We start from the raw sequence: 12,661 nt of genomic DNA on the forward strand, positions 1-12,661 counted from the left end.
CAGGTGAGTCATTTGTGCAGGAGGGAACCGGGGTGGGGGGGAAGGCTGGGCAAACCCAGTGGCTCACATTTCTCCATGCATGCCAGCCAGTTGGCTATACAGGCTGGATGGTAGTCCACAGGCTCCCTTCCAAGTTAACAGCAACCATGTCTAGCAAGGGGGTTAGTGCAAGTGTCGCAGCCGGTAGTGCCACCGCCTCACAGCTCCCCAGATTTGATCCTGACCTCAGCCACTCTCTCTGTAGAGTTTGCAGTGACCGCAGCCCCTACAAACCTTGGTCTGTTAATCACCCACTGAGTATGGAGGTGAGTGGCAGAATCTGAGGGAATCGCTGAGAAAATAAAGTAGGTTAGGATCAGATTGTGAAAATGTCTCCTTGCTGCTCAGCACATAGTTGATGGGCTCAATGGCCTGTTGCTCTGCACTACCTACCTTAACCTTCTAACTTTATTCCTAACACCTTTAACCCTGTAATATATCCTGCACAACACTTGCCAACTACATTGCTGTTCCCTCCATGTCCATGACCAGCTCGTCGACTTTATCCTCTTTGCTGCCAATTTCACCCCGTCCTCAAATTCAGTTGGTCCATCTCAGCCACACTCTCCCATTTCTTGGCCTCACTGTCTCCATCTTGGGAAAGAAGCTCTTTACTGACTTATTTGTTGAAAAATTCTCAAAGTCCTTTAAGGTCAAAACCTTTGGATGCTGAGCCTCACATGGTCAATGTAACAGAGACGAACAAGGGCGTTGAAAGAGGGAGGGATAGAGAGGCTGAGACTTCAGTGAAGGAATTCCAGGGTATCATTCTCCCTGGCAGGAGGCATGCCGGTCCCGGTCATAAGGAATCACTGAGAGGGTAGAATTAGAGGATAGACAGTGGGATGTGGAGATCTGCTTAGGGGACCTGTGGCGCTTCTAGCCTGTGCTGAACTATTATTCTGTCTCGTCACACTGACCTGAACCCAGTCCATACCACTTCCTCACACCCTGTCCCCTGCAAGGATTCCATCCCCTTCTCCCAATGTCTCCGTCTCCGCCGCATCTGTTCCCAAGATGAGGTCTTCCAGTCCAGATCTTTCAAAATGTCTGCCTTCTTCCACAAACGTGGCTTCCCTTCCACCACCATCGACTCAGCCTTCACCCACCTCGCATCCATTTCCCACTCATCTGCCCTGGCCCTCTCTGCCCCCAGATTCAACAAACATAGAATCCCCCCTCACCCTCACCTACCACCCCTCCAGTCTCCGCATTCAACACGTCACCTGCCAGAATTTCCGACACTTACTACAGGATCCCACCAAAGCCAAATTTTTCCTCCTTTTCCCCTCTTGGCCTTGCGCAGGGACTGCTCCCTCTGCGATTCCCTTATGCACTCATCCCTCCCCGCCCATCGCACCCTGCGGCACCTTCCCCTTTACCCCCAGGAGGTGCAACACTTGCGCCCAACCTCCTCCTTCACCACAGTCTGGGCACCAAACAGTGAAGCAACACTTCACCTGTACATCAGGAGGTCTGATTTACTGTATCTGCTGCTCCCTTTGTGGCCTTCTCTATATCGGAGAGACCGGTCGCAGGTTTGGAGATCGTTTCACTCAGCACCTTTGTTACGTCTGCAACCATAGTGACCTCCCAGTGGCTGACCATTTCAATTTTGGTCATACACTCCTGTCCACGGCCTCGTGTACTATCCCACCCTGACCACCCGCAGATTGGAGGAACAACACCTGATTTTCCACCTGTTCGCCCTCCAGCCAGATGGCCTTAACATTGACTTTATTGCTTTCCATTAAACCTGCTCGCCTTTTCTTTCCCCTCCCCTTTTCTGTCTCTCGAGTTCTCCCCTCCCTTATTCCTTACCCACCCAGCCATCCCCCTCCCCCTCAATGCTGCTGTCTCCTCCCTCCTTTCTCCACCTATCATCTCCTGCCTTTGCCACCCCACCTCCCCCCCACCCCCGACTCTTTTGTTCAGATGCCTGTCGGCATTTTCTCAAACCATGATGAAGGGCTCAAGCCTGAAATGTTGGTTTTGTATCTGTTTGACCTGATGAGCTGCTCAAATATTTTGTGATTTAACCTCTCCCATCCATGTACCCGTCCAAATTTTTCTTACATGTTAAAATTGAGACCATATTCACCACCTCAGCTGGCAGCTCGTTCCACACTCCCACCATTCTCTCTTTGAAGAAATTCCCCCAAATATTCCCCTAAACTTTCCCCTTTCACCCTTAACCCATGTCATCTGGTTTGTATTTCATCTACCCTCAGGGGAAAAAAATCGACCTATCTATCTATCCCCCTCATAATTTTAAATATCAAATCTCCCCTCATTCTTCTACACTCAAGGGAATGAAGTCCTCACCTGTTTTACCTTTCCCTATAACTCAGTTCCTCAAGTCCCAGGAGCATTTTCTCTGGACAATTTCAACGTCACTGATACATTTTGTACAGTTAGGTGACCAAAACTGCACACAATCGTTCAGGAAACCAGAGTTGTTCAAGAGTTGATGGAGGTGGGAGTGGGGGTGGGGGTGTGTGGTAGTGTTTAGCAGAGGCTACACAAAAGGGGGTAGAGGCAAGAATCGTTTGCATCAAACACCTGCGATAAAAGGCTATTGAAAATGTGGAGGTGAATGGAGAAAATTTCATGAATCTCTCCAAGCTGAACAAATAATTAACTCTCTTGACTGGATAAACATTGACTCAATGAATATATCGGACCCACGCTGATGCACTTCACAAGCTTCCACTGATCACAGAGGGAAGTTGGTCGTAGTCTCCAGACAAGGCAGAGTGCACACAGACACTGGCACACACGGGAGTGCAGAAAACCAGACAGCTTTCCCCCACCCACCTCTCCATCCACCTGGTCCTTTGGGCCCTTGAGTCTGTACTGCCCAAATATCCAAATTAACCTAGCACTCCGGTACGTTTCGGAGTGTAGGAGGAAACCAGAGCTCCCGGGGAAAACCCACGCAGACGTGGGGGGGTGGGGAAGATACAAACCCCTTACAGACAGCGCAGGACTCGAACCCCACTCGCCAGTGCTGTAACGGCGTTGAGCTGGCCTCTACCCTATCCATGTCACCCTCCTCCTCCTGTTCTCCTCCTTCCCCTCCATTAGTCCCTCTCCTAATAGGCCCTTCAGCCTATCTTGCCCACATCGACCAAATGTCCCTCCCATACTCGTCCTACCTGCCCAGGTTTGGCTCGTGACCCTCAAAACCCATCCTATCCACGTGTCCATCCAATTTTCATAAACATTGCAACAGTATCTATTTAGATATCCATTCTCTCCCAATATTTGTCCCACAATCATCCCCCCCACTCCCTCTCCTTCATCCCATCTGTCCCATCGTCGCACCCTCATCCTGCCCTTTATTCTCTCTGCCGGGAAGTGGAGAGGGTGAGGACTGGCTCTGATGGGCTGGGCAACCTACCCAAATGCACCATCTGAAGACATGAAAGCTGAAAGTCATGGTTCTGGGGGTCCCCTGTGGAACTGTCCTTTAAGACAGACCTAAACCGGGGAGTATTGTTTAGCATGGCAGCAATTTAGCAGAGGCTGTTGAGCTAAAGGATTGCTGGAATGTAGGGCTGTCATGGTGCAGCAGTTTTGACCTCTCTAGACCAGATCTTATAGGCTGCTACCAATCCACTTTCAACCAGGAGTGAGTGAAACGCGAGGGTCTGCAGACACTGTGATTGTTGTGAAAAAACACACCAAAGGAGGAACTCAGCCGGTCTTACAACATCCATAAAACACAGAGATGCATTGCCGATGTTTCAGGCCTGAGCCCTTCTTCAAGGAATAAGCCAGGAGCAGGACATCTCAGAATTCAGAGAGGGCTGGCCGGGAGAGAAGTCCAGACCAACACTGGATATGATAAGGGGAGAGGTAAGTATTTCTCATGTCTGTACAGAAGGAAGAGACAGAGCTGGGGGAAGGTGACAGGAGGAGAAGTGAGTTGGGGGGGTGGGGTTAATGAAAGAAAGAGATCGATATTAATGCCTCGGCTCTGTCCACTGCAACAGCATGGATCTCCCAGTGGCCACTCATTTCGATTCTCCATCCCATTCCGGCACCAAAGTGTCTGTCCATGGTTTCATCCACTGCCAGACTGAGACCACCTGCAAACTGCAGGAACAGCACCTCATCGGAATGGATGTGGAGAAAACACCCCAGTCTCCCACCAGGACACCAGGGATGCATTTGCACCTTTAATGGCAGCCAAATGCAGGCGCTAGTCCCTGGTTTGCAGGTCCACACAGATCCAATGCATCGCACTCTTGCAGTGTTGCCACAGAGCTCAAGGACCTCCACCTCCTGCCCACCTCCACCTCCCAATGGTAGCTGGTGAACACGTCCCGCAGCTTTCGAACAGAAGCAACTGTACTCACGTCTCGCCTGGCTGACGGCCAGCAGCCCCAACAGGGCAAGAAAGAGCAAAACCTTCATGTTCTTTCTCTCTCGGAATCCTTGGCCCCACGAGAGGTGGACAATGCTGTGAGCTCTGAGGATGTGGGGCAGAACTCCCTCCTTTTATACTCTGCCCGATCACAACATGCCCATTGAAGCTAGTGGGAACACGTGATGAGTGTGGCCAACCAGCCCAGGAGACGGAAGGATTGTGGTTTCCCACATCAGCAGTAATTCCAGAAAACCCCAAACTCTAGATCGTAATTATAGTCTGGGGAAGACTGCCAGCACTTAAAGTTCAGCAAACAGCGATGAGTAAAACAAGCCATGAAGGGGAGAAAGTCAACAACAATCCTCTCTGCATCTTGTGGGGGTTAGGACCGTTCCCGTTGTTGCAGTTACAGACCATCCCAGGTTGTTTGTGTGTCTTCCCTGTTCCTGCCTCCTCTGCCACTCTGGGATTCACTTTCCTTTGCCTTGACTTCATCCAGTAGGTCATCCAGCCGGGTATCCTGGTGTCAATTCCGATTGGGAGCGAAACCGTCCTTTATCTGAGATCTTCATCTGAGGCTCTTCCTCCTGTCTCATGGACGTGAAATATCTCTCAGCCATTATGTAGAGACATGGGGTGCTCTCCCCAGAGAACAGGAGAATATGTTCATCATTCAATGTGTCTTATATAGAGATTGTGATAAGTGTAACTCTATTGAAATTGTATCATTTTCTCTATAGTATCCAATCAAATGCTTAGAGTGAAGCTCTCTCTGCAGCGTCCCATAAAAAAAACTCTTAGAACATGGACTGTGTAGGGTAGACACAGAGTGAAAGTCCCTCTACACCATCCCATCGAACACTCACAGCACGAGCAATGTGTGGGGTAGTCGCAGAGTGAAGCTCCCTCTACACTGTCCCATCAAAACTCATAGCACGTGGACTGTGTGGGTTAGTCACAGAGCGAAGGTCCCTCTACACCAAGGGTGGGTAACATTTTTTTTAAACTCACATTCCACCTTAAGTGATTCCCTATGCCATAAGTGCTCTGTGATTAGTAAGGGATTGCTTGAGGTGGTATGTGGGTGAAAAGAAAAAGTTTGAAAAAAACTGTTTTAATTCAACCTAACTGAATTGTCATGTGCGCGGTTTCAGAACTCCAAAGGAAATGGGCCAATGACAATTTTTCTCAAACAAAATATTTCAGTAACAATTGGGTCTAGAGCAGTGATTCTCAACTTTCCCTTCCTTCTCACACACCACCTTAAGCAATCCCTTACTAATCACAGAGCACTTATGGCATAGTTAATCACTTAAGGTGGAATGTAAGATTTTTTAAAAAATGTTGCCCACCCTTGCTCTACACTGTCCCATCAAACGCTCACAGCACGAGGACTGTGTGGGTTAGTCACAGAGTGAAGGTCCCTCTACAATGTTCAATCAATCATTCACAGCACAGACTGCGTGGGGTGGTCACAGAGTGAAGATCCTTCTCACGTCTTTTTGCACATGGGATGTGTGGGATAGACACAGAAGGAAGCACCCTCTACACCATCCCATCAAACACTCATTGTACGTGAACTGTATGGGGTTGACGCAGAGTGAAGGTCCCTCTACACCGTCCCATCGAAAAACTCACAGAACATTGTGGTGTCATCACAAGCCTACTGCAGAGGGCAACACCTGTACCTGCAGGACTGTACCGCCAGCCTACTGCAGGGGGCAACCTCACTTACAACAAGGAGAAGTGTGTGTTTAGCACCACCCGTCTCGCCATCCTGGGGTACATCGCCGCCCATGGAGTCGTCGGCCCAGATCCAGAAAGGATGCGCCCATTAATGAAGGAGTGTAAGGGGACAGGACAACACCTAGCCAGCTGTCAATCAGTCGGCCTGAAGGGATCAAGCCCCACCCAGTAGGGTGTCAATCACCATCCAGGATATAAGCCTGTGCAAGCCTACCGAAGTTCACTCAAAGTTACTGCAGCTACAGCCAGCCTGGCTCTGTGGAAGAATTTGTGGATTAAAGCCTGTTGTACAGTCTTTACCTTGTGTGTGTCTGATTCTGGCTAACAGTGCACCACAATTTAATCCACAAAATTTTCCCATAGCTGCCATGGAAAAAATCCTGAGCGCAGGGAGCCTCGAAGTCGACCCACGCCACCCGGAAGCCCAGACACGCTTCGAGATCTGGCAGCATGCAGTCGAGGCAATTATTGAGGCACACAAAGGCGGCATCCTGGACTCGGATCGGAAGAGGTTGGTCCTACTCCGGTCAAAGCTGGGTCCCCACACCTTCCAGGCAACCAAAGGCTGCTCCACATACAAGAGCACAATGGACACTCTTGAGAACTTGTACAAGCCCCCCATGAATGCGGTCTGTGCAAGGTACCTCCTCAACACCTGAGCCCAGCAAACCGGGGAGATGGCTGAGTCTTACCTGGGACATCTGCAAGAGTTGGCCCGACCATGTCTGGCTAAACCCGGGGTAGGTGCAGAGTAGGTCAAGAGGCTGATCCAGACGCCTTCGTCCAAGGGCTATGCTCGAGGGCCATCTGGCAGAAGCTGCTGGAAGATATTATCTACGCCCGAACTAAGACATTGGAAGTGGTCTAAATCCTGGAAGGAGCAGCCCTGTACATTGAAGTCTTCGATTCCAGGCTCCCTCATGGCCCTCTCACACTGCAGCTGAAGCCCCAGACCGAGCTGGGGAGGAGAATGTCGCTGCGGCAGGTGCCTGGCGCCCTTGTAAGTACTGTGGGTCCTGGTGTGAGTCAGACCAACGATCGCGCCAAAACTGCCCGGCTAGGAACCAGTATTGTTCCTGATGCGGCAAGAAAGGCCACTTCACTAAAGTGTGCCTCTCAAAACCAGCCGGCAGCTCAGCAGTCCTCTATGACCACCCCACCTGCCCCGCGGACCCCTCCACGTGCGCATGCCGGGCGGTGTCATTGTCCCCGCTACAACTTCCACCTTCCCCGACCTCGACAGTGCAACATCCGGCCCTGCCAGCGACTGTCGCAGCGTGTGCCCCGAGCACCTGGACCAGCCCCCGCCCTCGCCGGCACCGCTCACTGAGAACTACAGCGACATCACTTCTGGCTCACAGCGTAACGTCACTTCTGGCTGACGTAATGATGTCACTGCCACCGGCCGCGATGATGTCACTTCCCCCGGAGCAATGAACACAGCTGGGGAAGGAGGCCAGCCACGCAGTGGGCACCCATGTGCCGCTGCCATCTTGGGTCAGTCAGCGGCCAACACGGAGGGCCCCTGATGACATTGAGAACGACGTGGTCAACATGGGCAATGACCAGGCTGCCCTACCAATGCTCCCCTTGCCTCTGGATGCCATCAGCTACCGCACGCTGCACCCCATGTCCAATGTCGACGTGGTCAACATGGGTGATGACCAGGCTGCCCTACCGACACTCCCCACACCTCCAGATGCCATAAGTCACTGTGCACAACTGGAGAGCGATGACTTGACTCCGAGATGGTCCTGGCTGCCACCATGCTGACCAGGGACATCCATCACAACCTTAGCCACTCTTTGATGGACATATAAATCAACGGGCAGGTAACGATGTGCCTGTTTTACAGTGGCAGCACTGAGAGCTTCATTCACTCGAGCATGGCCCACTCCCTGAGATTAAAAGTCCACCCCACCACCTGCTCGATCGCCCTTGCTGCCAAGGAAAAGACTGTTGGTACCCTTGAGCGCTGCTCGACCGATATAACTGTGGGAGGGGAGACTTACACAGGGTTCAGCCTCCTGGTCATGCCAAAACTCTGTGCCCCTGTCCTCCTGGGCTTAGATTTCCAGTGCCACCTGCAGAGTGTCACCCTTGCCTGCGGGGGGCCCCAACCTCCACTCTCGTTACACAGCATGCCAACCTACCACCCCCGGCCAACTTGTAGCCTCTTCACACTGCTCATCACCTCACCGGCGCTCTTCCCACATCTTGCACTAGGCTGCAAGCCGATCACTGCCAGAAGTATGCGCTATTGCACTACAGACTGAGACTTCATCAAGGCGGAAGTGCAGTGACTCCTGGCGGAAGGTGTCATAGAGCCCAGTAACAGAATTTGGAGAGCCCAAGTCCTGGTGGTCAAAGGGGGAAGTAAGCCGAGGATGGCCATGGATTACAGCCAGACCATTAACCGGTACACCTAGCTGAACGCCTACCCTCTGCTGAGAATAGCCCGCTACTGGGTTTTCTCCACGATTGACCTGAAGTTGGCATATCACCAAATCCCCATCCACCTAAAGGACAAGCCCTACACTGCCTTTGAGGTGGACGGGTGCCTGTACCAGTTCAGCCGAGTTCCCTTTGGGGACACAAACAGGATCTTCGTCTTCCAGCAGGAGATGGATCGCACGGTAGACCAGCACAAGCTGAAGGTAACATTCCCGTATCTGGATAACGTCACTATCTGCGGCCATGACCAGTAGGACCACGATGCTAACCTGGAAAAATTCCTCCAGACGGCCGGGGAGCTCAACCTCACTTACAACAAGGAGAAGTGTGTGTTTAGCACCACCCGTCTCGCCATCCTGGGGTACATCGTGGCCCATGGAGTCGTCGGCCCAGATCCAGAAAGGATGCGCCCATTAATGAACTTACCCCTCCCCCTCACGCTAAAGGCCAAGTGCCTTGGCCTTTTCTCTAATTACTCGCAGTGGGCCCCTCGCTTCTCAGACAAGGTCCGCCCACTGGCCCAAACTACAACTTTTCCCCTCCCACCCGAGGTGCAGGCAGCCTTCATCTGTATCAGACAAGACATCGCGGATGCCACGATGCAGGCTGTGGATGAGGACTCCCCCTTCCAGATGGAGAGCGATGCCTCCAAGGCAGCTCTCGCCGCTATTCTCAACCAAGAGGGGCGCCCTATCGCTTTCTTCTCCAGGACCCTCCATGGCTCCGAGTTAGGGCATTCCACCATTGAAAAGGAGGGCCAGATGATTGTGGAAGCGGTCCGCCACTGGCGCCACTAACTGGTCAGCAGGAGATTCACCCTCCTCATGGACCAATGAGCATGGCGTTCATGTTTAACACTACCCACAAGAGCAAGATCAAGAATGACAAGATCCTGTGCTGGAGTGTCGAGCTGGCAACTTACAGCTACGACATCCAGTACCGCCCTGGGAAGTTTAATGACTCCGCTAATGCCCTTTCTCGCACCTGCGCGTCTTTGCATGATGACAGGCTGCAGGCATTGCATGAGTCCCTCTGCCATCTGGGTGTCACCAGGTTGTACCACTTTATTAAGTTCCGGAACCTGCCATACACCATCAGGGACATCAGGGACATGACCAAGGCCTGTCGGGTCTGCGCAGAGTGTAAACCCCGTTTCTTCTGCCCGCCGCAGGCCCATGTTGTAAAGGCTACTCGACCTTTCGAGCATCTCAGGATGGACTTCAAAGGGCCCCTGCCTTCCACGAACCGAAACGTCTACTTTCTCACAGTAATGGACGAGTACTCGCACTTCCCTTTCACTCTCCCTTGCCCAGACTCCTCCACGGCCGCTGTTATCAGGGCCCTGGGGCAGATCTTCATCATGTTTGGCTACCTTGCCTTCATCCACAGCGACCAGGGGTCTAGTTTCATGAGTGACGAGCTGCGCCAGTACCCAACGGTGAGGGCCATCATGACCAGTCGCACAACGAGCTATAACCCGAGAGGCAATGGGCAAGTGGAATGCGAGAATGGGGTGGTCTGGAAGGCAGTCCTCCTGGCTCTCAGGTCAAAAGGGTGGGCCATTGAGTACTGGCAGGACACCCTGCCTGAGGCGCTCCATGCCATTCGGTTGCTGCTGTGCACGGCTACCAACAAGACCCCTCACGAACGTCTGTTCTCATTCCCCAGGAAGTCGGTGACTGGAATGTTCCTCCCAGTATGGCTCATGTCCCCGAGACCAGTGCTTCTGCGTAAGCACATATGGACACACAAGGCTGAAGCCCTGGTTGAGCAGGTATTTCTCCTACATGCAAACCATAACTATGCCTACGTTAGGTTCGGCAGTGGCAAGGAGGACACTGTCTCCACCAGGGACCTGGCACCAACAGGAGCATCCACCACACCACGCCATCCTCCAGCCCAGGATGATGCTGACCGGGCATACATCCCCGTCCCCAGGCAGCTATGGGGCACGCAGGACCTCCTTGACCATGAGGGACCCGCTTCAGCCCTGGGAAGCAAACCTGCCCCTCCACCCATCCAATACGACCCTCATACTTCGATCCCAGCCCCCCGTGGCCACACCAGTCACACAGATCCCTGCCGCCAGCCCCCCACTTCCCCTCTGACCAGTGACCAGGAGCCAATCCTACGATGGTCACAGAGACCCCGACGGCCATCGGACCGTCTCAACCTGTAAATATTCTATGTGTATAATGGTACGATTCCTTGCTACTGCGCCTCCCCCCCCCTCCCCTCGGGACAATTTTAAAGAAGGGGGTGAATGTGATGGTACACCATCGGCCTACTGCAGGGGGCAACACCTGTACCTGCAGGAGTGTCAGGGGACAGGACAACACCTAGCCGGCTGTCAGTCGGCCTGAAGGGATCAAGCCCCACCCAGTCGGGTGTCAATCACCCTCCGGGATATAAGCCTGCACCAGCCTCCCGAAGCTCACTCAGAGTCATTGCAGCTACAGCCAGCCTGGCTCTGTGGAAGTCTTTGTGGATTAAAGCCTGTTGTACAGTCTTTACCTTGTGTGTGTCTGATTCTGGCTAACAGCGCACCACAAACATGGACTGTGTGGGTAGACAGCTCCCTCTACACCATCCCGTCGAACACTCACAGCATGTGGGATGTATAAGTTAGACGAGAGTGAAGGTCCCTCTATTCCATCCCTACAAACACTCCAAGGCAGATACAAATGGGTGAGGTACAGAATCTACTGTCCCATCAGAGGTAGTTGGACAGCATGGGTTAGATAGAAGATCTTACATTCATTTTGCAACCATCGTCCCGAAACACTGATTAATTGACTAGTTAAATATTGTAGTTGCCTGAACTAACAATTAAATCCCACAATGGCTGTTGAGAACTTAAATTCAGTTAATTATATAATTCAGGAATTAAGAGAAGGGTTATGTCATCGTGTCATCGTGAGAGGTGAAATGACTAGATTGATGTAAAAATGTTTCTGTTCCCTAAATATCCCTCAAGAATTAACCCCTCGTGCATAGATGTGTCCCCAGACTCATGAATTTGGTTGACTCTTTATTGGCTTCTGCACTAGTCTATCATAAGAGCTTCTGTTTGAAACATTGACCATTCTAATTTAATTTAATTTAGGCAAACAGCTGACTAAAACAAGCCCTTCCATCTCATGAGCTCATGCCACCCATATAATCTACAACCCCCGTACATTCTTGAAAAGTGGGGAGAACGTACAAACTCCTTACAGAGACAGCGTTGGATTACAACCCGTGTCAATGGTCCTGTAACAGTGTTACATTAACTGTGCCGCCCCACTCGACTTGCTTTACACCTATGGCTGTGTGGCTCGGTACAATATTAACAGCATCTACAAATTCATCAACGATACCATGGTCATGGGTTGTATAAAGGATGAAGATGAGTCAACACACAGGAGGGAGATTGAAAACAGATGACTGGTGCACCAGTGACAACCTCTAACCCTAACCCTAATGTCACCAAAACCAAGGAGCTGACTGCTGACTTCAGGAAGGGAAAGCCAGAGATGGACGATCCAGTGATCATTGGGGGATCAGAGGTGGAGAGGGTGAGCAAATTGGGGTTCTTGGAAGTCACTATTATGGAGGATCTTTCCTGGACTCAGCACACTAATGGAATCATGAAGAAAACATGTCAGTGTCTCCACTTCGTCAGGAGGTTGCGAAGTTTGGCATGACATCAGAAACCCTGGCAAACTTCTACGGATGTCTGCTGGAAACTGTGCTGACCAGCTGCTATGGGATCACCAATACTCCTGACGCAGCCCAGGACATCATAGGCAAGACCCTCCTCACCATCGAGAACATCTACGGGGAACGCTGTTGTTGGAGAGCAGCAGCGATCATCAAAGACCCACATCACCCAGCACACACTTTGTTCTCGCTGCTGCCATCAGAAAAGAGGTATCGGTGCCACAAAACTTGCCAGGTTCAGGAACAGCTGCTCCCCCTCCAACATCAGACTCCTCAATGACAAACTCAGTCAGGTACACATTTAAGGATCTTACCTATGCACTTTATTGATTTTTTTCTCTCTGC

The sequence above is a fragment of the Narcine bancroftii genome, chromosome 13, assembly GCF_036971445.1.
Source record: "Narcine bancroftii isolate sNarBan1 chromosome 13, sNarBan1.hap1, whole genome shotgun sequence".
NCBI classification, from domain to species: Eukaryota; Metazoa; Chordata; class Chondrichthyes; order Torpediniformes; family Narcinidae; genus Narcine; species Narcine bancroftii.